This window comes from Pinus tabuliformis, chromosome X (genome assembly GCF_031772625.1).
Source record: "Pinus tabuliformis cultivar Carrire ecotype Pingquan chromosome X, CPIR1, whole genome shotgun sequence".
NCBI lineage: Eukaryota > Viridiplantae > Streptophyta > Pinopsida > Pinales > Pinaceae > Pinus > Pinus tabuliformis.
In genome coordinates, this window is record NC_142308.1 from 789910989 (window position 1) to 789937041 (window position 26053).

General features: G+C 41.1%; 1 protein-coding gene across 5 annotated transcripts in view; it reads left to right on the top strand.

Moving 5' to 3' along the window:
• Positions 1–26053, top strand: part of LOC149142200 (uncharacterized) — a 361843-nt gene that overhangs the window by 181984 nt on the left and 153806 nt on the right. The gene's annotated exons all lie outside the window — the stretch shown is intronic.

Consider the following 26053-nt stretch of genomic DNA (forward strand, 5'->3'; position numbering starts at 1 on the left):
TGCAAATCAAGTCTCGTTTCTTAGAAATAAGCTGAAGGAAATTAAGAAGGGCAAAGACGAGAGTATGCAAGCATATTTCTTAAGAATCACCGAGATCAAGAACGATCTCCTATCTATTGGGGAAGTAATTCCTGACAGGGAGATGACACTCACAACTCTTGGAGGACTACCATCTGAATGGTATATATTCAGGACTACTCTTCTTAACAATAACGTAATTCCTGGATTTGAGGAATTAATGTCCAAATGCATTCAAGAAGAAACAAGGATGGAAGAGCAAGAAATGCCCATACTTAAAGGTCATCCCTCTACGTTTTCTTCTTATACTAAAAGAAGAAACAATTCTGGGGCTAAATTCAAAGGAAAGGCATGATCAAAGGGTGGAAGAAAAGGACGATGTTTCAATTGCAATAAAACGGGTCACTATGCAAGGGAGTGCCCTGATAAAAGGGACTCACACTGGGACGATGATCAAAATCCCTCTCAAAGCAATCAAAGGAATGGCAAGTCAAATGGCAGAGGTAAAAGAAGTGTCGGAAATCAAGGAAGAGGACAACCATTCAAGAAGGCAAGAAATTCCAGGTATGAATCTAACACTGTTGACAATAAGCAAGATGAATATTATCTACCAGCTGCTCTATCTACCATTGCTCCCCAGGACTCGTTGGGAAATTGACTTATTGATAGTGGTGCCTCAAGGCACTTCACTGGTTACAAAGAAGCTCTCTATAATCTAGTAGAGAAAGAAACCAACTTGGAAATTGTTCTTGGAGACAATTCAAAATATCTCGTGAAAGGCGTAGGAAATGTCACTCTTCAATTAAATTAGGGTAATACCATCCACTTACAAGATGCATTATATGTACTTGATCTCAAAAAGAACCTGGTGTCCATTTCTGCAATGGAAGACAAAGGCTACAAGGTAGCTTTCAGTGATGGCAAGGTACGTGTATGGAAAAAGAACTTTAAAGATGCTTTTACTCTTGGGTTTCGAGTTGATTCATTATATCATGTTGGAGGAAGTCCGTTGGGTGTCATGTCTTGTGACACATCTCTTCAGTCTGAACTATGGCATCGGAGGTTTGCTCACCTTCATTATAAAGCTCTACCTGATGTAAGAAAAATGGTAACTGGGATACCCGAGTTCAGATTAGAGCAAGAAGGTGTATGTCCAGAATGTGTCGAAGGAAAGCTCAAAAGGGGACCATTCCCCTCAAGCCAAAGCAAGACCTCCGATATATTGCACTTGGTTCACTCAGACATATCCGATATGATGCCTATGAACTCCTTGGGAGGATATTTATATTACCTCACCTTTACAAATGATTATTCTCGCAAAACTTGGATATATTTCTTGAAAAAGAAGGATGAAGTGTTCTCCTGGTTTCGACACTTCAAAGCCTTGATCGAGAATCAAACCGAAAAGAAGATCAAGATCCTAAGGACTGATAATGGGACTAAATATGAATCCAATGAGTTTCATGACTTTTGCAAAGAGGCTGGCATTAAGAGGGAGACCACTACACCATATACTCTTGAGTAGAATGGTGTGGCGGAAAGGCAGAACCGTACGATTGTGGAAACTATCCGTGCTATGCTCCGTGATCAAAGACTTCCGAAGTTTCTAATGGCCGAAGCTGCAAACACCGCCGTATATGTACAAAACTGATGCCCTCATCAAGCATAGGGTTCCAAAACTCCTGAAGAAATGTTCACCTGTAAGAAACCTGACATATTTCATTTTAGAATTTTTGGAAGCCTTGTATATTTTCATGTGCCGAAAGAGAAAAGGAATAAATTGGGTGCATCTGGAAAGAAATGAATCTTTGTGGGTTATAGTGAAAATACTAAGGGCTATAGAATCTATGTAGCTGGTCAAAGGGAAGTCGAGATTAGTCATGATGTCACCTTTGACGAAGATATGGCCCTTAGCAAGGTGGACAATCTTCCTACTTTGAGGAACTCTCAAGAAGCTGACACCAGGGAACCGAAAGAAAAAGAAGATGAAACAATGCCCGATGTGGAAGAACCCCTGGATCCTATTGATCCTCCTCCACCTAAGCCTTCTTCTTCAAGGAAGAGGCCTTCATGGCTTAGGGGGACACTTGACGATGCTGAAGGACACACAGCACCCTGAGGAACCTTCCGTGAAAGTAAGAAACCGAACAGGTATCAGGGATACCTGACCATCATGAGCACGATCATCCAAAATGAGCCTTCATCATTCATAGATGCCGTCAAGCATCAAGTATGGAAGGATGCTATGACCGAAGAATATGAGTCTATTATGAAGAGCGATGTCTGGGTTATAGTCCCAAGTCCCCAGGACAAGGCAGTTGTCACTTCAAAATGGCTTTACAAGATAAAGCATGGAATTGATGGAAGTGCGGAAAAGTATAAGGCTCGTTTTGTCGCTCGTGGCTTCTCCCAGAAGGAAGGTATAGACTATGACGAGATATTTGCACCTGTTGCCCGATATACCACCATCCGCTCGATCATAGCCCTTGCTGCTTCACAAGGATGGAACCTACATCAGATGGATGTCAAGACTGCGTTCTTACATGGTTCGATCAAAGAAGAGGTCTATGTAGAGCAACCCGAAGGATTTGAGATTTCTGATCGAGAATCTCATGTGTGCAGGTTGAAGAAGGCCCTCTATGGGCTAAAGCAAGCACCCTGAGCATGGTATGAGAGGATTGATAGCTACTTGATGAAGCTGGGATTCACTAGAAGTGAAGCCAACCCTAACCTTTACTTTAAGGCTATAGATGACAAGCCTCTCATACTGGTGCTATATGTTGACAACCTCTTTCTAACATGTGCAAACCCTCTCATTCACGAATGTAAGAGGGAGTTGGCTTCTGTGTTCGAGATGAAAGACCTAGGACTTATGCACTATTTCCTAGGACTGGAAGTTTGGCAGAAACTAGGGGAGATTTTCCTATCTCAAGGAAAATATGTGGTGAAGATATTGGAGAGATTCGACATGGTGGACTGCAAGCCCGTAACCTCCCCGATGGAGCTTGACTTCAAGAAGTTAAGCGGTAGTGCTGCTGGACCTGTTTTACGAAATACCACCGAGTATCGTCAACTTGTCTGAGCATTGATGTTCTAGTGAACTTCCGTCCAGATATATGCTTTGCAGTTAACACGTTGAGTCAACACATGGTTGAACCTCACCACATACATTGGATTGGTGCCAAGAATCTGTTGAGATATCTTAGTGTGCCTATGTTATTTTAAGCAATTGATTGATAAGATTGTGAAATACACAGTCATTGGAAAACAGTAAGAGAAACACAACAAGCAAATGCAAAAACACAACAAATTAATAAGGAGTTAACCCAATCCTCCTGGGCTACGTCTCCTGGCCCAACTTTTAGTGGTGGCCTTTTTTTTATTGTGTCTTTAAGCAGAGTTTTTACAATGAGGAGCTCAATTTGAGTCTCCTGTAACAAATGATGCTTAGTGGGGTGGCACTTGGATTCCCCAAGCCACTAGAGTACACAGACTCCCTCTTACCAAGTCTCGACCTCAACTGGTCTTAATGGGATGAGTCCAATTTGGTACTCAGTTCCCGACAGATATCCTCACAGGGATTGCTTGAACCTCTCAAGCCTTCTTGATTCTGTCTGCTCGATGCTACCTTAGCTTTGCAGGTTAGCTCGACTTCTCTGTTCTCTGCTTCTTGCTTCACTCTGTATTTTGTCTCCTCTGTCTGTTCGTGGCTTAAAGCCAATCTGTCCCTTGACTGTTCGTTTCCTCTTCCGGCTCTTTGGATCGCTTGCCTCTGTCCGTTGGAATTCCCTGCTTCTGTGTCATCGCCACTGTGTAACGTTTCACAGAGAGGTGGCCACTTGTCTCCTTACGAATTGGGTGCCAGCTTTTCCTCGAACGGTCGTTATTTCGGTTATTCTGCGAAATGATTCATCTGCTAGCTCATCGGTCATGTTGGACCCCAAATTTCATATGCCTCAGCCTATTCTTTTGTCAAATCCGGTCCTCCATGGGGTGCAACCTCCGTCATTGATTTTGGGCCTCTAGATCCTACAGTCATCACTTTTATCGCACGGGTGAGTTGCTCGACCATTACCCTGCGATGAGAGCGGTTTTCTCTCTCATCCGCTGGACACGCGTCATTCAATGTATGGCATCGCTCGGTCCTCTGCCAAACCTGCTTACCGCCTGAAATGCCTCTGATATTCCGCCGGTTTTGAGCACGGGACCCACCTGTCGGTTTTAGTGCTTTTCCCACGATTTTCCCTGTTTTTCACATGACCAAGTGTCGGGGCTTTTCCTTCTCTAAGGTTTTTATCCTACGATGTGCGATTAGCGCTTTCGTGCAATCAGAAACGGCCTCTGTTTTCTGATCTGGACTCTCTATTTGCTAGTTTGCGCCACTGCGTGGTCTCCATGGGACAATGGTCATCGCGCTTTGACCGAGGGTCCTTCTTGTTCCGTGCTGGTTACAAACTGCCACTGTCCAGAGGTCCTTCCTGATAGCTCGTTATTCACAAGATTTTGGAGTTTGACATAGTTTGAAACAATCAAAGAAACGCTGATAATTTTCAAGGATCTAATTCGGATCATGGCCTTCCCACTGAAAAAGCTTTTGGACCACCAAAAGTTGGTTTTCAAGCATCGACTAAGTGAGGATACAACTTTGTCACCTGTCCAATCTCTATCCATTTTGCATTGCTTGGCTTTCAACCCCTGAGCCCAATTCTAAGGTACTCAACATCTCCCCTGCACGTCGTTCTCACCTTCCTGTCTAGAACTGTGTCTTCCTGCAATTCATTAAGATATTCAGGTAGCAGGTCATCAATAGGAGGCAATTGACTCTACTCTTTGGGATCCTCAGTTAGTTAAGGTTCAAACAATCTCAAGCTATCTACATTTACGACTGAGTAGATGTGCATGTAGGCTGGTAGATCAAGGCGAAAAGCATTTTCACCAATTTTCTCAAGTATCTTGAAAGGTCCATACCTGATAGGCTTTAGCTTTTTACCTTCACCTTGCATCCTGTCCTTGCTGATATATAGCCAGACTTGATCACCAACTTGGAAACTATGCTCCATCCGATGCTTGTCATGCCTTGCCTTGTATTTGGCCTGGCTCTTTTCGAGTTGTTCCTGCACTGCCTGGTGGATCTCTTGGATTTGTTCGATGAACCTAGTTGGCCTGTCCACATCGCTGTGTCCCTCAACTGTTGTGTCCTTACCAAAGACAAAATCCAAGGGAGACCTTGGTGTGAAACCAAAAAAGGTCTCAAAAGGAGATCTCTGTGTGGAAGAATGTTTGGTTCCGTTGTAAGCATGCTGTACATAACACAAATGTTCATCCCAAAGCTTAGGATGCTTGCTGCAATATCCCCTGAGTAACTGGATCACTGTCTTGTTGACTACTTCTGTCTGACCATCGGTTTGTGGATGGAAAGATGTGCTTTTTTTCAGTTTGGTGTTCATCATTTCCCACAGACTTGACCAAAACTTTCCCACAAATCGGGTGTCTCAGTCAGATATAATGGAAGTGGGTAATCCAAAATGAACCCATACATGTTGAAAGAACAGTTTTGTAGTTTGTTAAGCTGTAATCTGTTTATTACAAGGTGTCAAAATACACATTTTGCTGAACCTATCCACAACAACATATAGATAATCATGACCTTTCCTAGATTTAGGCAGTTGTCCAACAAAGTCCATGGAAACACTTTCCCAAGGATGAGAAGGAACTGGTAATGGAATGTACAAGCCTAGTTTTCTATTGTTGGGCTTGCTTTTAGCGCACATAGTACACCCTCTTACATATCTAGAAACTGTCTCGTTCATTTTTGGCCAATAAGAAAACCTTTGCAGCTGTGCAACTGTTTGACTTACTCCAAAGTGACCTGATATTAGAGAAGTGTGTGCTTCTCGAATTATCTTTACCCTTTCAGTTTGTGGAATGCATAGCTTCCCACAATGATATAAGAGTCGGTCCTTAATATGATAATCCAATTCTTCTACTCGTTTGCCTTGACTTAAAGTTGCATATACATCTTTAAAGTCTATACCTTGAGCATATTGTTCAATGTAGCTCTCATGTAACACAAAATTATGCTTAAGTAGAGTAGATGCATTTATAATGGGTCTAGATAACATATCTGCAACTTTATTGTGTATGCGCTTTTTATATCTGATGACTAAATGAAATTGTTGTAGACAACCCATCCATCTATCGTGTCTTGATTGCTGCAACTTAGTTTGGGAGTGTAGATATTGAAGTGGTTGATGATCAGTATGTATTACTGTCTCTTTGCCCATTAAGTAATGTTTCCACTTTTTCACACTTTGTACTAATGCATACAATTCTTTATCATATGTGGGATAGTTAACTATTGCAGAATTAAATGTCTCAGAATGATAACATATGGGTTTACCGCGCTGTATCAACACTGCTCCCATGGCATAGTCACTGGTATTCGTTTGGATTTCAAAGGGTCTTTGAAGATCAGGCAATGCTAGTACTGGTGCTATACTAATCTTTTATTTCAAGGTGTCGAAGGCTTTTTACTGTTTGCCTCCCCATTGAAACACCTTGTTCAATCTTGTTAAAGCATGTAAGGGAGCTGCAATTAAGGAAAAGTTAGAAATGAACTTTCTCCAATATTGTGTTGCTCCTAAGAAGCTCCTAACTTCTGTAGCAGATTTGGGTTTAGGCCAGTTTACAATGATTGCCACCTTAGAGGGATCTATCTTCGATTCACCACCCCCTACTATATGAAAAAACTTTATGTTAAACTCTCAAAATGTGAATTTGGCAAAACATCTAATGTTTGCTTAACATGCTTTAAATGTTCTTCCCATGTTTTGCTAAATATCAGAATGTCATCCAGATATACAATAACAAAATCATCAAGAAAAGGTCTGAGTACATCATTCATTATTCTCATGAAAGTAGCAGGAGCATTTGTTAAGCCAAAATGCATAACTAGCCACTCATACAATCCCTGCTTTGTTTTGAAAGCAGTCTTCCATGTGTCTTGTTCTGCAACTTTGACCTGATGATATCCACTATGCAAGTCTAACTTGGAAAAATAAACAATTTCTTTCAATTGATCTAATAGATCATCTATGCCAGGAAGGGGATAACGATTTTTGATTGTTATCTTATTCAGTGTTCGGTAATCAATGCACATTCTCCACGAGCCATCTTTCTTTCTCACCAAAACGATTGGAAATCCACATGGTGATATGCTAGGTCTGATGAACCCTTTCTCGAGCAACTCCTGCACATGCTTCTTGATTTCTGCATTCTTTAAAGCGGACAACCTGTACATTCCAATGTTAGGCAATGGAGCATTTTGCTGCAAATTAATTTCATGTACTATTTCCTTTTTGGGTGGCAGACCTTTAGGTTCTTGAAACAAGATATCATAGTCTGAAACAAATTTTTCTAAATCAGCTTGCTGTTTAGCATCACAATCCTAAAATACATTGGTTTTATCAGGTTTCTTTTCCTTTACAACCATCAGTAAAAATTATTTGCATGAATTTATCATTCATTTCATCTGCCCTGAGTTTATGAGAGTGTAATTATTCTTGAACTTATGAGCTCTTACAAAGTATTTGATTCCATCTTTAACGAGTAGATACTTGTTCTCAGCTCTATAGAAAATAGCTTTTCTAACATACAAGTAAGGACTTCCTAAAACAATTCCACATATATCCTGAGGAATTATGTTTAACTCAACCTCATCTACAAACGCTGACCCAAAAGAAAACTTGAGTTTGCATTGTCTAGTCACTTGTAGTTGTGCTTTATCACTTAACCATCCTAATGGGTATGGTTTCTTGTGAGGTGTAGTTAGTGATCCCAACTTCTTTACAATTGCTTCAGAAAATAAATTTACTTGTGAGCCACTATCAAACAAAGTATCAATCTTTTGATGTTTGGAAATAATTCGAATATGGAAAAGCTCATGTTTTTTTCTCTCATATTCTTCATTAATAGTAGATTGTGCGGAATTACTAGTAGATGCTTCAGAATTCTTACCTTTTATACCTGTGGCTGCAATGGTTGTTTCATCTCCTGAATCCGACTCCAAATCTTTCTGAATAGGTACAACAGTCTTCTTCTTCTTGCCCTCGAACTTCTTAGGTCTCAGCTCCGGATGCAGAATCCAACAGTGCTCATCGTCATGCCCATCCTTCTTATAGTGAGTGCATGAAGACTTGCTTTTCTGTGCAGTATTGGCCTTCCTTGCTTTCCATTTCTGTTTTCTTTTCTCCTTATTCTTGCTTGCAGTGGGTTGGGATGATCCCCCAACTTCTGGGTTTCCATTCTTCCCTCTAGCTTTTAGATGCGTAGCTTGAACAGATACTTCATCTATACTAGTTGGATTAAACATGAGGATAGTGTGCCTCATGTAGCTGTGTAGACCACCGATGTACTTCAACAGAGTCCCAGGTGAGTCTAATGAGATTCCTAGAATCAAAGCTCTCTTCCTAAATTCTTGGGTGTGACCTTGTACACTTTGCCCTTTCAACTGACGAAGAATTTGCCAGCTCATCATGGCTTGCTACGCCAGTGGATAGAACTGGTTTTTGATTGCAGAAATAAATTCACTCCAGACAAAAAGAGTCTTACCATGTCTCTTCATGTTAGGTTGGGTCCTGCCTTCCCACCAAACCAAGGCAGTGCCTCCAAGGCATAGGCTAGCTAGCTGAATCTTGCTCTTATCTGAATCGATACTCTTTACTCTACAATAAACATCAATTTGTTTGATCCAATTGTCCAACTTCTCTGCATTCAAGTCTCCATCATATATTGTTAAATCAAATTTAACATCTAGTTTAATCAAAGATGTTTTCTTTTTATGTTCAGGGCTATTAGGAGGTGTGAGAAAGCTTTCTTCTTTCCCCTTGCCTTTTGAGTGGTCATGGAGGAGAGACTCTTCTTCTCCTTTATCTTGTTTAGAGCCTGATGAGTCTTCATCTTTATGTTTTCTAAAATCCTTATACATTTCCTCTACCATGGACCTTATGGCCAGGAAACTATCTATAAATTGAGGGTCTGGCCCCACAGAACCTTCCTCTGACATTGTCTTCTGAGGATAGACTCTTCCAATCTCAGGATTAGTTTCGACCAACTCTCCTTCTCCTAATTTGAGCTTTGATCTAGTTAGCATTCAACAGCTAAATCCAACACAAGCTTGTCTAACCTTAACAACCTAGAGCTTTGATACCACTTGATCTGAAAATCACTTATGTATGATCTCATTTAATTAATGTAGGTATTACAGACTCATGTGCTGGTGTGCCTATGTTATTTTAAGCAACGGATCGATAAGATTGCGAAATACACAGGCATTGGAAAACAGTAAGAGAAACACAGCAAGCAAATGCAAAAACACAACAAATTAATAAGGAGTTCACCCAATCCTCCTGGGCTATGTCTCCTGGTCTAGCTTTCAGTGGTGGCCTTTTTTTTATTGTGTCTTAAAGTAGAGTTTTTACAATGAGGAGCTCAATTTGAGTCTCCTGTCACAGATGATGTTTAGTGGGGTGGCACTTGGATTCCCTAAGCCACTAGAGTATACAGACTCCCCCTTATCAAGTCTCGACCTCAACTGGTCTTAATGGGATGAGTCCAATTTGGTACTCAGTTCCCGACAGATATCCTCACAGGGATTGCTTGAACCTCTCAAGCCTTCTTGATTCTGTCTGCTCGATGCTGCCTTAGCTCTGCAGGTCAGCTCGACTTCTCTGTTCTCTGCTTCTTGCTTCACTCTCTATTCTGTCTCCTCTGTCTCCTCTATCTGTTCATGGCTTAAAGCCAATCCGTCCCTTGACTGTTCGCTTCCTCTTCCGGCTCTTCGGATCGCCTGCCTCTGTCCGCTGGAATTCCCTGCTTCTGTGTCATCGCCACTGTGTAACGTTTCACAGAGAGGTGGCCACTTGTCTCCTTATGAACTGGGTGCCAGCTTTTCCTCGAATGGTCGTTATTTTGGTTATTCTGCGAAATGATTCATCTGCCAGCTCATCAGTCACGTCGGCCCCTAAATTTCATATGCCTCAGCCTATTCTTCCATCAAATCTGGTCCTCCATCGGGTGTAGCCTCCGCTGTTGATCTAGGGCCTCCAGATCCTACGGTCATCGCTTTTATTGCACGGGTGAGTTGCTCGACCGTTACCCTACGATGAGAGCGTTTTTCTCTCTCATCCGTCGGACATGTGTCATTCAATATATGGCATCGCTTGGTCCTCTGCCAAACCCGCTTATCGACTGAAATGCCTCCGATATTCCGTCGGTTTTGAGCGCGGGACCTGCCTGTCGGTTTTAGCGCTTTTCCCACGATTTTCCCTGTTTTTCACATGACCAAGTGCCGGGGCTTTTCCTTCTTTGAGGTTTTTATCCTGCGATGCGCGATTAGCACTAATCGCGCATTAGAAATGGCCTTTGTTTTCTGATCTGGACTCCCTATTTGCTAGTTTGTGCCACTGCATGGTCTCCATGGGCCAATGGTCAGCGCGCTTTGACCGAAGGTCCTCGTTGTTCCGTGCTGGCTACAAACTGCCACTGTCCAGAGGTCCTTCATGATAGCTCGTTATTCACAAGATTTTGGAGTTTGACATAGTTTGAAATAGTCATAGAAACTCTGATAATTTTCAAGGATTCAATTCGGATCACCCATTATGCTGCATCTTCCATCATGATGTAGCCCTATTCATCATCATGCTGCCCTTTGAGATTGCTACAGAGGTGGTCTCTACATATTCCTGCACCTTACTATAGGTTATCATGATCTGAGACTATTCATCCTCATCATTCTTCATTATGACTGAGATCACTATGCCGAGGTCATGACCATGTTCATGAGACAGAGTGCATTTTTGTGGGATCACTGGAATCCTTCTCATCATAATTATGTTGGGACTATGACTGTATCTAGAAAGTAGTCAGAGACAAGGTGCCACTTCAAGACCCTCGTCTTCACAAGTATTCCGAGACTGTAATGTTGCTTCAGTGATGATTGTGATCACGTAGACTGGGAGGAGGCTGAAACTATAACAAGATAGTGAGGAGGCCGAAAATATAGTGGACAGACTTCCGACATCCATCCTGTAACTGTCTTTCAAAACATTAGAAGTATCCGAGTTCTCTATACTGTACTCACTGTAATTTTCCTTGAGATTTCAAAGGCATCCGAGATCCTAAACCTGATTGCAAATATGTATGAATTGTATGCGTATAAATGTCTCCATGACTGCGCATAAGGTGTCCCCATTCACTGTGTATAAATGTTTCCATGACTGCGTATAGAGTCTCCATTGTCTGCGTATAAAGAGTCTCCATGACTGCGTATAAATGAGTCTTCATGACTGCGTATAGAGTTTCTATTGACTGCGTATAAAGAGTCTTCATGACAGCGTATAAATGAGTCTTCATGACAACATATAAATGAGTCTTCATGACTGCATATAGAGTTTCTATTGACTGCGTATAAAGAATCTTCATGATAGCATATAAATGAGACTTCATGACTGCGTTTTAGCTGTCTCCATTGACTGCGTTTAGATTTCCTGCAGCGTACTGCGGTTAGGGCATCACTGCAACCACTGCGGCTAGGGCATCAGCTATTATGGCTAGGGCATCATCAACTGCGGCTAGGGTATCAGCTACTGTGGCTAGGGCATCATCTACTGCGGCTAGGGCATCATCCACTTAGCCCAACGTACTCTTAGTGTCTCTCTCCTTCACCAAAACCCAAAGATGTGGAGAGGAGGAGATCACATGAAGAGTGTGTCCTCAAATGACTTCAAATCCTCTCCTATTTATACTAAAAACGTAGATGATGAATAGACATGACTATTGGGCTTCTGAGCCTACACAAATCGCTGGCCGACTTGACAATTTGTCTTATAACACAAATAAATTCATAACTCCATGAATACTTATCGGAATCGAATGATCTTTAGATCAATCCTACACCTCTCGATGAGAGGGATCTAATAAAAATATCAGCTGCCATAAATAAGATGACCCACATGGAGTTTGGCCCTAGTTGCCAATTTTAACATATAAGGCTCCAACATATCGGTACAGATGAATAGGTCGCCGACATTTTGACAAAGCCCCTAGGAAAGGTCAAATTCCTAACTTTCCGAGAACGACTTGGAGTCGTTCAGAGACCCTCTTTTGAGGGTCAAGTATGATGTACTAAGCTGTGGGAGCTCTGGGGGGGGCGGGGTACTTCTTGGAGCAAAATATGACCACAGGGTAACTCACCATCCCCTGTTGGTGCACTTTGTACAGGGTAAAAGGTTCAACCTTCCCCTGACATCTCGTGGCGACTATGGAACAAGATGATTAGTTCTCTTGTGGGCCAGGGTGATTTGTTCTCCATGGCGATTTTGGAACAGGATGATTCGTTCTCTTGTAGGCCAGGATGATTAGTTCTCCGTGGGATCCACCGGACAGGGTGATTCGTTCTCCTGTGGACATGATGATTAGTTCTCCTGTCGAGGCATCCTACCCATGCAGTCTGGGACTCATGGGAAGTACCTCTCATCTGCTAAATGAGCAGGGAAATGAGGATAGGGACCATGGTAGTTCTATCGATGGACGCATCGTTGTATCTACCATACTCCCTATGCTAGGATAACCTCCATTGATATGGGATCAATGATACTGGTCTGGGACCAGTGAGAGTGGTACACCCTCCGAAACTAACTTCGGGTCAGTAGAGGACTGGACTAGGACCAGTGGAAGTGGTACACACTCCAGACTGACTTTGGGTCAGTGGAGGATGGTATGATACATCCTCGATCACTTCTTCTTCTTCATGGTTCGAGCAGAGCAAAACAGAGCAGAGCAAAGTAGAACGGAGCAGAGTAGAGCAGAGTAGGGGTCAAGCTGTACAAGGCAGTTCATTTGATGGATGAATAGCAGCGACGGTCAGACGAATTGCAGATGGATTTCTCCCTAGTTGAGAGGGAGTGTTAAAATTGGCAACTAGGGCCAAACTCCATGTGGGTCACCTTATTCATGGCTAATAATATTTTTCCTAGATTCCTCTCCTCGAGAGGTGTAGGATTGATCTAAAGATCATCCGATTCCGATAAGTATTTATGGAGATGTGAATTTATTTTGTTTATGGACAAATTGTCAAAGTCGGCCAGCAACTTATGTAGGCTCAGATGCCCAATAGACACATCTATTCATCTTCAACGTTTGGATATAAATACAGGATGCCTCCTCCTCATTTGGACACTCACTTCTCATCTTATATCTCTCTCTCCCCTGCGCAGAAAGGCTCTCTCTCTCACACCTGTGGAAAAAGGACGTAGATTTTTAGGGCTGAAGCTACAGAAAGGAACTTTGGCCAACGTTGACTAGCATGGACTCCTCTTTGACTGCGAGTTTGGTGTGGCTAATCCTCCTTGGAAGGCTGCAATTTTTGGCACAAGAATCAAGGTGATCTGACCTCCGGTTTGACAGATATTGACTGCCCTAGTTTTGGGCTAATCTAGGGTTTGCTGCTGCTGAAGTAAATCAAATTTTTGTACTATTTCTCTCTACTGAATTATTCAAGATAAAAGAAGATTTGATCAAAGGGTTTCCCCATATTGGGGTTTGTCCTTGGCTAGCCACCACATCTTGTGTCTCTTGTCATGGCTTGTTTTCTGTTGATCGTTTAAATGTTTTATCTGCACTTTACTTAATGTACATGTGATTGCTAATCTATGGATAATAATAAGAAAAACAAGTAAACTGCTCTAAGCATAGAACATACCATAATTTAACAACCTTGCTCCTACAAAAGGAGACTACTTTAATCCCTCTCAAAACAAAGGAGATCTAGACTTACTTTTTATTTGGGAAGTCACCATCACAAGCCTTAACACTTGTCTTCATAAGAGTATCAACTACTAGTTCTTCATAGCTGCCTGACTCCCTCTTTCCTCTGCATCATTGAGGTTTCTTTCTTTCAAGGTATCGTGGAGCCACCTTCTCTCTTCAATCTTGTGATAGGTTCCAGGCCAATCTTCTTGCTCATCACTTTCTTTTTCGATATGAAGGCATTACATTGAGCCTTTCCAAACTTCAGGCTGATCATAGCTTCTTGAAAGTGATCTACCTTTGACCTCTAGGTTATCTTCTCGCATTGCTACCTTTTAATCCCAAGATGTCCATATCTTGACTTCACCGTTGCCAGGTACCAAACATCAAGCTTCCCTTAATATCCTTCATCCATATAGTTGAACTTGTCTCAACTGCCATTAGATATCACTGGAACATTCTACCAGCGAGCAAAATAATATGTTAACCAGATAACCAAATCATAAACAAGGTCGACTTACCTCACCATGGTGACCTTTTCATTCTATCAACATCCTCATGGTCCATCTCCACTTGAAAACTTCCTTCATGTATTCGAGTGCCCAACAATTGAACTTGATTACCAAGTTACAACATTTTTTTCCGGAGATTATACTGGATGTTAGTCATTAACTTCATATTCTAGAGAAAGTCCTAAATTCTTTTATACATCCTTAAGTAAGTCAAATCCTATTCTTTTTCCAGCATATTATATCCATATACTTGAGCAACTTTCTGTCCACAATATTCTACATATGTGAACCTTATCTTATTAAAATTGGCAACTAGGGCCAAACCCCATATGGGTCATCTTATTTATGGCAGCAGATATTTTTCTTGGATTCCTCTCGTCGAGAGGTGTAGGATTGATCTAAAGATCATTCGATTTCGACATGTATTCATGGAGATATGAATTTATTTGTGTTATGGGACAATTCGTCAAGGTCGGCTAGCAACCAAATTTCCCCCACTTATGCTCAACGTTTTAGTATAAAAAGAGGTGGCTTGCTAGTCATTCAGAACACACCTCTTGTGATCTCTTCCTCTTCTTTGTCCCTGGCTGGCGCCACATCTTGTGTCCTCTTGTCTTGGCTTGTTTTCTGCGATTTATGGTTATGTTCTATCTACATTTTACTATCATGCTAAATGTGATTGCTAATCTGGAATTGATATTGAGCTAATATGAAAAATTGAAGTAAATTTGCTTTTAGCATAGAACATACCTAGAATTAACATGGTATTGGAGGTGAGGTGAAGACAAAGCCCAAGCAAGAGTGAAAGAGCAATAACTGAAGACAGTTGGAAAGGACAACAGGCTCAATGGGTTCCTTATCCATTTCAAATTCACCAAGGGTGAATTCGAAGCAGAGAATATTATCTGAGTGGCGCAATGGATGCATATGATGGCCTACCTAAAGATCACTTCAATGGGAAGTCTGGATCTAAGGGTGGAAGGAAAGGCAGATGCCTTGCTTGCAATAAGTTCAGCCATTATGCGAAGAGTGTCCGAATGGTAGGGACACATCACTTAATAATGATAACAATCATTCCAGGGACATCTTCAATGACCAGAGGAATGACAGGTAATGTAGGTCATCAAGGAAATGGTCGACTCTTCAAAGAAAGCAAGGAACTCCAGGTATGAAGAATCAAATGTTGTTTCTGATAAGCTAAAGAAGTATTATCTTATATTGGCCCTCTCCACTACTTCTCCTCCAGACTCTTTGGGAATTTGGCTTATTGATAGTAGTGCTTCAAGGCACTTCATCAGATAGAAGGAAGCTCTCTCTAATTTGATAGAGAAGGAGACAATCATGGAGATTATTCTTGGAGACGATGCCACCCATCCCGGAAAGGGTGTAGGGAATGTTACCCCTCAATTGAATGAGGGTAACACGATTCATTTAAAAGAAGTTCTTTATGTACCTGATCTCAAGAAGAACCTGGTGTCCATTTCGGCAATGGAAGTCAAAGGTTTCAAGGTGGCATTCATCGATGGAAAGGTACATGTTTGAAAATAGAATTTTCAAGATGCTTTTACTCATGGGTTCAGGGATTGGCAATTTGTATCAAGTTGCAGGAAGTCCATTGGGGACCATGTTGTGTGACACATCTCTTCAATGGCATGAAGGGCTGCTCATCTTCATTGTATGACCCTACTTGATGTGAGTCAGATGGTGACAGGGATGCCTGAATTCAAGAAGAGCATGAAGGTACATGTTCGAAATGTACCGAAGGAAAACTTACAAGGGGACCATTCCCCTCATGTAGCAAGACCTCAGATGTGGAATAACTTGAGGGGTTTGAGATTCATGATTGGGAATCTCAAGTATGCAGGTCGAAGAAAGCTCTCTATGTTTTAGAGCAAACACCCCAGGCTTGATATGAGAGGATTGATAATTGTCTGATGAAGCTGAGATTCACTAGGAGTGAAGCTGATCCAAACCATTGTTTGAAGGTGGTGGATAATAGACCTCTCATACTGGAACCTTATGAAGACGATCTCTCTCTGACAGGTGCAGACCCTCTCATTTGCAAAAGTAAGAGGGAGTTGGATTCCGGATTTGGAATGGTGAACTGCAAGCCCGTGACTACCTCGATGGAGCTTAACTTTCAGAAGTCATGTGGTAGTGATGCCGAACCTGATTTGGGAAATGCCTTTGAGTTTCATAAACTCATTCGCATTGATGTTCTTGGTGAACTTCCATCCGGATATGTGTTTTGCAGTTAGCATGTTGGGCTCATATATGGTTGAGCCTCAATGGATTGGTGCAAAGAATCTTCTGAGATATCTTCGGGGCACAATCTCTCATGGATTGAAATTTGAGATACACTGCTGGAAATTTGAAGCTGCATGATTATTCTAACGCTGATTAAGCAAGTACTGTGGAGGATCGCAAGAGCACTTTTGAGTGTTGGTTCTCCTTGGGTTTTGCTTTGATACCCTGGATGAGCAGGAACCAAAAGTCGGTTTCTTTGAGCATGGCTGAGACTGAATACATGGGTACGAGTATGACCTCGTGTGAAGCTGCCTGGTTGAGGAAGCACTTCAGTGAGCTGTTTGGACATGTGCTGGATACCATCATGATCTTCTGTGACAACCAGAGGGGGATTCGATTGTTGAGGAATCCTGTATCGCTCCAAGCATATAGACATCAGGTACCACTTTATCTGGGATATGGTACGTCGAGGAGCAAGAAGGCTCCATCACATCGGGATTGATGTGTAGGTCGCCGACATTCTGTCGAAGCCGTTAAGAAAGGTCAAATTTGTGACTTTCCGAGAACGACTAGGAGTCGTGGAGAGACTCTCTTTTAAGGGTCCTGTATGATATGGACATTGAGCTCTGGGAGTTCCGCGGGCTTGGGGGTACTTCTTGGAATGATGAGCAACCATAGGGTGAGTAGTTCAGCCTTCCCCTAGTGGTCTTCTATGTAGGCAGGATGAGTGGTTCATCCTTCTCCTGCTGAGACACATTCATAGGGTGAGTGGTTCAGCCTTCCCCTGGGATACCCTTGGTGACATGTAGGCAGGATGAGTGGTTCGTCCTTCTCCTGCTGAGACATCCTACCCATGCAGTCTGGACCTCATGAGAAGTACCTCTCATTTGGCCAATGACTAGGGAAATGAGGATAGGGACCATAGTACTACCGATGGATGCATCGTGTACTACCGTACTTCCTATGCTAGGATGATATTGATCTGGGATCAATTGGAACTGACTTCGGGTCAGTATGAGTGGTATGAGACACTCTCTCTATTTGGAACTAATTTCGGATCAGTAAGAGTGGTATGAGACACTCTCTTTATTTGGAACTTGTTGACCACTACTGGTCAACTACCCATGCAGTACACCTCCTTCCTGTTGGCAGAGAAGGATAGCTCCTGAGCGACATGTCCGTGCCAGCCTACAGTCATCGACAGCTTGATCATTTTTGTTGTAAACCCAGTCTGCATGTTTGAAATGTAAATAATCTAAGCAGATCAGAGTCATGTATGTAAAGTTGCCTAGGTGGACCTAACTTTCTAATGACAATCTGCGTCCCGGGAGGTTTTTAGTCTCACCGATCCATGGATCGGCAGAGTTTTCCTTCAAACCCAACCCCAAAGCCGGGATGCATTTCGTCATTAGGACTTTAGGAGAATCCTAGCGTGTTTCTCTGCTAGATTATAGTTGTGTCGCAGATCTGGGTGGTCTATGAGGGTCTATGTTAAAGTGGATTCATCCCTTTGAGATGTAAATTGTAAAAATTGTAAAAAAAAATCATGATGAAATGTGTCTTGAGGGTTGAAAATGTTGTAAATCCCCTCATGAGTCCTAGGTCCTAGGTGCTAGGTGATGATTCCAACGGCTGGGTTTGATGATCCGTCTTAAAATAAATTTAAATTTTTTTTTAATGAATAAAAATAATAAATTCATATATAAAAAATAAAAAATAAAAAAAATAAAAAATAAAAAATAAAAAAATTAAAAAATTTGAAAAATAAAAAATAATAAAAAATAAAAAGCATAAAGCAAAAACCCTAAGCAATAAAATAATAATATTTTTTGTGGATCACCCAAAACTAGCCGTTGGGATCATTTCCTTTATGTAGGGTCTTAGGGTCATTTTTAGTTTATCTGATCTGTGAGTCTGTACTGAAAGCTCTCTTGTAAACTGATTTCTGATTAATAAAAAGACTTTGGGGTTTCAAACTGGCTGGTGTTACTCTCTGGAACTGCTGTGAGGTGTTTGAATTTCTGCATATTTCAGTTTTCAACAGTTAAAATAGCTGATTTTTTTCAGAGCATTGTGAGTACAGGTATCTTGCTCACGTGCTAGGGTCTGAATGCTGTAGGGTTTCTGGAAAATGACAGGTATCTCCATTTTCTTTTGAAATCTAGCAGCATCTCTTGCCCTTGTTTGCTGATGCTTGCTTGAGGTGTGCAGGAAACTCTTAGGTGAAGGTTATTTGTGGGCGTTTGGGGAAGTTCTGGGCTGAACCAGCCGACTCCCACAGGCTGTTCTGTGCAGAGCCCAGCTGATTGTGCCCCGGGTTAATCTGTTAAAGTTTATTGCATGTTTTACATTGAGAAATTTTTTCTGATTTACAGTGAAGTTCACAGTGAATTTACTTCTGATATTTCAAGAACATTACTTTCATTACTGTCAAATCTAGCTGTACAGAGCTATAATTTTTGTGATTTTGGGGCAAAGTTTCAAGGGTTTTACTGCAAATTTCGTGGATATCTGCCAGAGTTCTTTTCCTGCAGGGTATCTGTCATCAGGTGATGTTGCAGTTCAATTTTAGTGACCAGGTCGTGGGTTAAGCGTGTTATTTCCGACTGCTGCTGGAAACACATTGTGCCAAAGTGAGAGTCAGGCTTGAAAAGGTGCGTTCTGCATGCTTCAAGTCATCCCAGGTATTTACAAAACCCCTGCTGTCCTTTTAAAACTGCAAGCACAACACTGAGGAACGACAGAGAAATTCTTTTTTTTGAAATACAATGGAAGCATGACTGCATATATAACTTAGGTTGTCGATTTGGATATTTTGTGATTTGATTTCTGGCAAACGTATTGAGTAATTCCAATCAAAGCCTGTAGCGAAAATCGTTTTGAGCCATCGCACTCACGCATCAATTTCTCCTCTCAGAGCGAAGGTTCTGCTGTCATGAATCGCATTTGATTTTCATCAGTCATTTCTCGCGCGGCCAGGTTGAAGTCTCCTATATTAGTCTGCGTATTGTTTAAACCTTTTTTTGTTTGGGCGTGCGTAGGGTTTATGCTCCATTTCTCCAAATATGCAAATCGGTTCCAAATCGTTCTGTGCATTCCCAAAGGCATCGTTTTCGCATTTTTTTTGAGGCTGAGTCTCATCGCCCAGTATTTCGACTGTCGTTTCCCCCTTGCCGTCTTAGTGTTTGCCTTTTTTTTTTAAACAGCCGTCATTGCATATCTGAACCCTGTCACCAAGTCGTTCCGCTTTTCTGAGGCTGAGTTTCATCTGGTTGCAGTCGTTTTGTATTTGTTTTTCTCTGCGTCATAATCATTTGCGGCTGCAAGTCGACTACCCTCCGCCGTCTGCTGTATTCCCATCACCGTATGTGCATTTGTGAAGCTTGGCTCAGATAAAATCTCTTATACAGCTGCAATTAAATCGATTAGGCCGCGACCAATCTTTCCTTTGGTTCACGGCTGGGTCACGATACACGTCAACGCACCCTCCGTTTTGCAAATTCGAATTACACATTCACGCCCAACCAACTGTATTTCACGTTTCTTTCAGTTTCTTAGTTTTATGGTGTTAATCATAGTTTTTTGATGTTATTTAAATTAGGCGTTGAATGAAATGTTATTCGTAGGTTAGCATAGATTTGATCTTAGGTTTTATGCTTACATTAGTTAATTTTTATAGTTTCTTTTTTTTTTAGATTTTCTTAAATATATAAAAAAAAAAAGGGGAAAAATAAAAAAAAAGGTTTTTATTTTTTATTTTTATTTAGCTTAGTTTAATTACTTTTAAGCTTTTTTTTATATATAAAAAAAAAAAAAAAAAAAAAAAAAAAAAAGATTTTTAGATTTCAGTTTCATTTTTTTTTTTTTAAATAGTTTAGTTTTAGAATAGTATTTTAAAATTTAAATTTTTTTAGATTTTTTAGATTTTCATTTAAAAAAAAAAAAAAAAAAAAAAAAATAATATTTCGTGGAAAATTTAATTTTGTCAGATTCTGTCTTTTTATTCATGCTGTATCTTTCACGCCGAGATTTAAAGCATTTCTCTCTTTATCTAATGATTGCTGTCTGTGGTTCATGTTCTTACATCATCTAGCTAGTGATCATTTAGATCTTCTAAGGCACTGGTCTATGAAATCAATAAAACCATTTTAGTGCATCTCGTCTCCCGGCTCAACTGTTTGGCAGTTGGCCTTCTTCTTTCCTCAGGGTCTACCCCCCTTAGCCGTGGGAGACATGCTTAAACGGAGAGACCGGGGATCAGGGTGACAGCCCCCGGTCTGAGCGTTGTCGTGCCAGTTTGCGCGACAACATTTTTTGGCGCCGTTGCCGGGGATAGAGTTTTTCTGTCCTTGGTTCTTGCTTTGCAAGCTTTCCTGTGCTTAACTTCTTGTTCAAGTGGCGACTCCACTTCCTATATTATCTGCAAGAGTGTACACTAGAAGACATCCGAGCAGTCTGTGCAATCCTACTCCTGATCCTGAAAAGGTTTATAGGGTGCGATCACACAAACTCGCTTCTCGTACACTTCTTGGAAATCTTGGACAAGAAGCCCTCTCCGATATTCATTTGCTCTTTAAAGGTCAAGTTGAGCGCAGCACCATGAGTCTGTTTGCCCCTTGTAATTTTTCTAACATTCCTGGAGCCCCCAATGATATTCCATCTGTTGGGATAGACAAATTGCCTAGCTTTCATGGAGATAATGCCATTACTGTTAATTCCCATTTACGAGATTTCAACATATGGATGGCTAAGTATGCTAGATCTCCTGATTTTGATCATGAAGATGTCAGGATGACCCTTTTTGTCTTGACTCTAGGAGGTGATGCTCATGACTGGTATACAGAAAAACCTCCTAATACTTTTGACTCTCTACAATCACTCATTACTGCATTTAGAGAAAAATTTGGAGATAAGAGAGAGGGAAGACATCTTGTAAGAGCTCTTACTCTGATGAAAAAGAGAGAAGACGAAACTGTTGAAGAATTTAACAGAAGGTTTAATGGTATTATTAGAGAATTGCCTCAAGACTATAAACCTTCAGATAAAACTCTCCAAGATTTTTATATCGATGCCTTTGGTCCCGAACCATCTTATGAGTTAAGGCGTGCTAAACTTACTGATTATCGTGATTGCCAAGCCTTAGCTGTAGAACTTGAAAAGGACAAGGCAGCGTCTGGGAAATCTGAAATCCCAGGTTTTGATAGGGCTGCTACGAAACTAAAGGAACCTAAGGGAAAAGCAGTCCAAGAGCCTGAAAATGAACTTGTTCTCAAATTGCTTCAGAAAATTGAAACCATGGAAATCAATCATAATAAGGAGATAAACACTTTGCAGAATAGGTTAATTCAAATGGAAAGAGCGCAACCGCAAAATTTTCAGCCTCGAAATAATAATAACAGAAATAGTAACTGGCAAAGAAAGGGTCAAACTAGTGAGCAGAGGCCCCCTAATCCGCTTACCAATCTGGTGGATGATGCTCCTCCCTACTGTCGTGCTTGTGCTGATTTTCACGAAGAATCCTCTTGTCCCGTTATCAAAAGACTTTTCGATAATGGAATGCTTGGGACAGGTGAGCAAATAAACGTAGTAGGGAGCAAGTTTCCTTTGCCCATGAATGATTGGATAGAGGTTAAGGAAAGGAGCTATGATGTTGTGAATCCTCAATCTGCTTTTGGTATAAATAACCTTGAAAACGAAGATGACATTTTGGCCAGGTTATATGGTGAGAAACCCTCTCCTGAGAAAATTCTGGAAATTGCTAGAGATAAGGGTTTAACATACCAGAGAAGGGATAAAGATCAGAGCGGAAATCAAATTCCTCCTCGAACTTTAAGCCCTGGTATAAACTCTGGAATAGATGTCGATTTGGGGAATTGGTTTAATAATGCTAAAATCTGGGTTCCCGTGTCTGAGATCGCTAAGATCCCTTCCCAAAGGGAGAAGTTACTAAAAGCAATTCAGGGTCCTCAAGTCAACGCTTCTCAGCAGAAGATTCGTGAGGTTGACTATCATGATGCTCCTATTTATCTGCAAAGCGTAGATGCTGATAACAAGGATCATCAACCCTTCTTTATCACCTTATTAGTCAATGGGTATAAATTGAATAACTGCATGTTGGATTCAGGCGCATCTGCTTGTGTTATGACTAAAAGGGTTATGGAACAGCTTAACTTAAGAGTTTCCAGACCCTACTATAATATATGCGCCATGGATTCTAAGAAGATCGAGGTACATGGTTTAATCAAGGATTTGCAAGTTCATCTTTCGGTCTACCCAGACATCATGGTTGTTATGGATATTGTTGTCGTTGATGTACCTGATGCTTGGGGTATGCTGTTATCTAGGAAGTGGGCCTCTGATCTAGGGGGAAGCATTCAGATGAATTGGTCATATGCTATGATTCCTTCTCCTAGCGGTGACGGTTTTGTTAGACTAAATAGAGAGCCTGAGAGGAAATTTCATGTTGAAAATCCTAAAAAGCCTCGTAACGAGATAATTAAAGAAAAATCTGACATCGGGAACTATGCTATCATGTCCAATTTCATAATTCCTCCCGATGATGAGATTAAAGATCTTAAGGATGAAGTCTGGTATATGTATTTCGATGGTGCTTTCTCTAGTCATGGTAAGGGTGCTGGGATTGTGCTTAAGTCTCCCCTTGGTCACGTATTCAAGTTTGCCTATCGTCTAGAATTTGAAGCAACCAACAATGTCGCTGAGTATGAAGCCATATTGTTAGGCCTTGAATTGGCCAAAGCTTTGAAGATTAAATTGCTTAACATAAAGGGGGATTCCGATCTGGTTATCATGCAGCTTAAGAACAAATTCACATGTAGAAATCAGAGATTAAGAAACTATCGAAATGCTGTGTGGGATACTATGGAGCACTTCGATGCCCTTAACCTTGAAGCAATTCCTAGAGAGCTAAATAGTTCGGCAGATGAACTTGCCGTAGCTGCTAGCACTTTCCAGTTGTCTGATGAGTTAATCAACGATAAAATTAAAATGGAGATAATATTCAGACCATCTGTTCCAGACAACTCAGAGCATTGGCAAATTTTTAATGATGAAAAGCAAGTCGTTCGTTTTCTCAATAGTTTAGATGAGTTTGAGGATTTCCGGTTAGTTTCTGGCGAGGATGGGTCTTTAGATCAAGGACATATCATAAATCCCACTCCCAGAAATGTAGTTGCCTTAGAGCAATATTTTGATCGGCATGATGCCACAAAGCTGAGAGAAGAAGACAAGTCGGACCCAGGCGAGTACCTTGAAGTTAACATTGGTACTTTTGAAAATCCGAAAATGGTTAAAATCGGTAAAGGTACTAGTCTGGAGGAAAGGAAAAAGTTGATTGATTTACTTCGTGAATATCGAGATGTTTTGGCTTTTTCCTATGATGAGTTGAAGGGCTATAGGGAAGATATTATGGAGCATACTATTCCCTTAAAGGACGAAAATGCTAAACCTTTTCGGCAGAAACTTAGGCAGATTAATCCTAAGTTAGCCCCCCTCGTCCAAAAAGAGCTTGCGAAGATGCTTGCAGCAGGAATCATCGCTCAAACTAGGCATTCGACATGGTGTTCGAATTTGGTGATTGTCAGGAAGAAAAATGGTACAATAAGACTTTGTGTCGATTTTAGAAACCTTAATATAGCGTGCAAGAAGGATAATTACCCTTTGCCAAAAATGGAAACTTTGTTGCAAAGAGTAACTGGGTCTGGAATGATGTCATTGCTAGATGGTTTTTCTGGGTATAATCAAGTTTGGGTTAAAAAGGAAGATCGACACAAGACCACGTTCACAACACCATGGGGCACTTTTGAATACATCAGAATGCCATTTGGGTTAACAAACGCTGGAGCTACTTTCCAGAGGGCCATGGACTATGCCTTCAAAGGATTGATCGGGAAAATTATCGAAATATATCAAGATGATCTTACTGTTTTCTCTAAAGATGGTATCAGTCATATAGATCATCTTAGGCAAGTTTTCGATAGATGTAGAGAATATGGAATTTCTTTGAATCCGGCTAAATCTGTCTTTGGGGTAACTGAAGGGAAACTTCTGGGTCATATCATTTCTAAGGAAGGAGTCAAGGTCGATCCTGAACGTGTTGAAGCAATTCAGAAGATTCCTCTCCCGCATAACCTCAAGTCCCTTCAGTCTTTCCTTGGAAAGATAAATTTTATTAGAAGATTCATCCCAAATTATGCAGAAATAGCTAAGCCCATTCAAAGTCTTCTGAAGAAGGATGTGAAATTTGTCTGGCAAGAAGAGGGCAAAAGGGCTTTCCAAGAAATCAAGTCTGCTATCGCGAAGGCTCCTGTCCTTGTTAGTCCTGATTACTCCAAAGATTTCATGATTTTTTCTTTCGCTTCTGAGGATACCATTGCCGGTGTCTTACTTCAAAAGAATAGAGAGGGTCACGAGCAGCCTATTGCTTTCATGAGTAGAGCACTTCAAAACTCTGAGTTGAAGTACAATACCATGGAGAAGCAGGCCTATGCCCTGGTCAAGTCTCTCAAGCATTTTAAAACTTATGTGGGTTATTCTAAGATCATTTCTTTCGTCCCACATTCTGCTGTTAAGGACATATTAACTCAAACTGATTGCTTAGGGACTCGTGCTAGGTGGGTTACTAAGATACAGGAGTATGATTTAGAAATTAGACCCACCAAGTTGATCAAAGGCCAAGGATTAGCTCAAATGTTAACTGAAAGTAATGAAAAGACTCTTGGTTTGTTCTGCCTTGACGATCTTTCTTCACCAAAATTAAGAAGGTTAGCTGAGCATGAATGGTATTAGGACATAGTTTACTACTTAACAAATCTTGCTTGTCCTAACCACTTAGTCGCTCATAGAAGAAGGGCTCTTAGACTAAAAGCCACTAAGTACTGCCTTATGAAGGATGGCCTTGGATGGAGAAATCCAGAGGGCATAGTGCTTAGGTGTGTTGACGATGTTGAGTCCAAAAGATTGATCTCCGAATTTCATTCAGGATTTTGTGGTGGTCATTATGCCGCTAGAACTACTGCCCACAAAATCCTGAGAGCTGGCTATTATTGGCCTTCGATTTTTTCTGATGTGCACAAGTTTGTTAGATCGTGTCAAGCCTGTCAACTGTTCACTGGGAAACAGAAGCTTGCTGCCCTTCCTCTACAGCCTGTTATTGTAGAGGCACCTTTTCAGCATTGGGGTCTGGACTTCATAGGCAAGTTCCATGAAAATTCTAGCAATGGCTACTCTTGGATTTTGACTGCTACTGATTACTTCACTAAATGGGTAGAAGCCATTCCTGCTAAGAATGCCACTGAAAGGGTGATTATGGATTTCATTGAGAATAACATCATTACTAGATTTGGTGTCCCCGCTAAAATCACTACGGACAATGCCAAGGCTTTTAGTTCTTCAGAGTTTACATCTTTCTGTTTCAAATATGGCATCGTCTTATCTCATTCATCGAATTACTA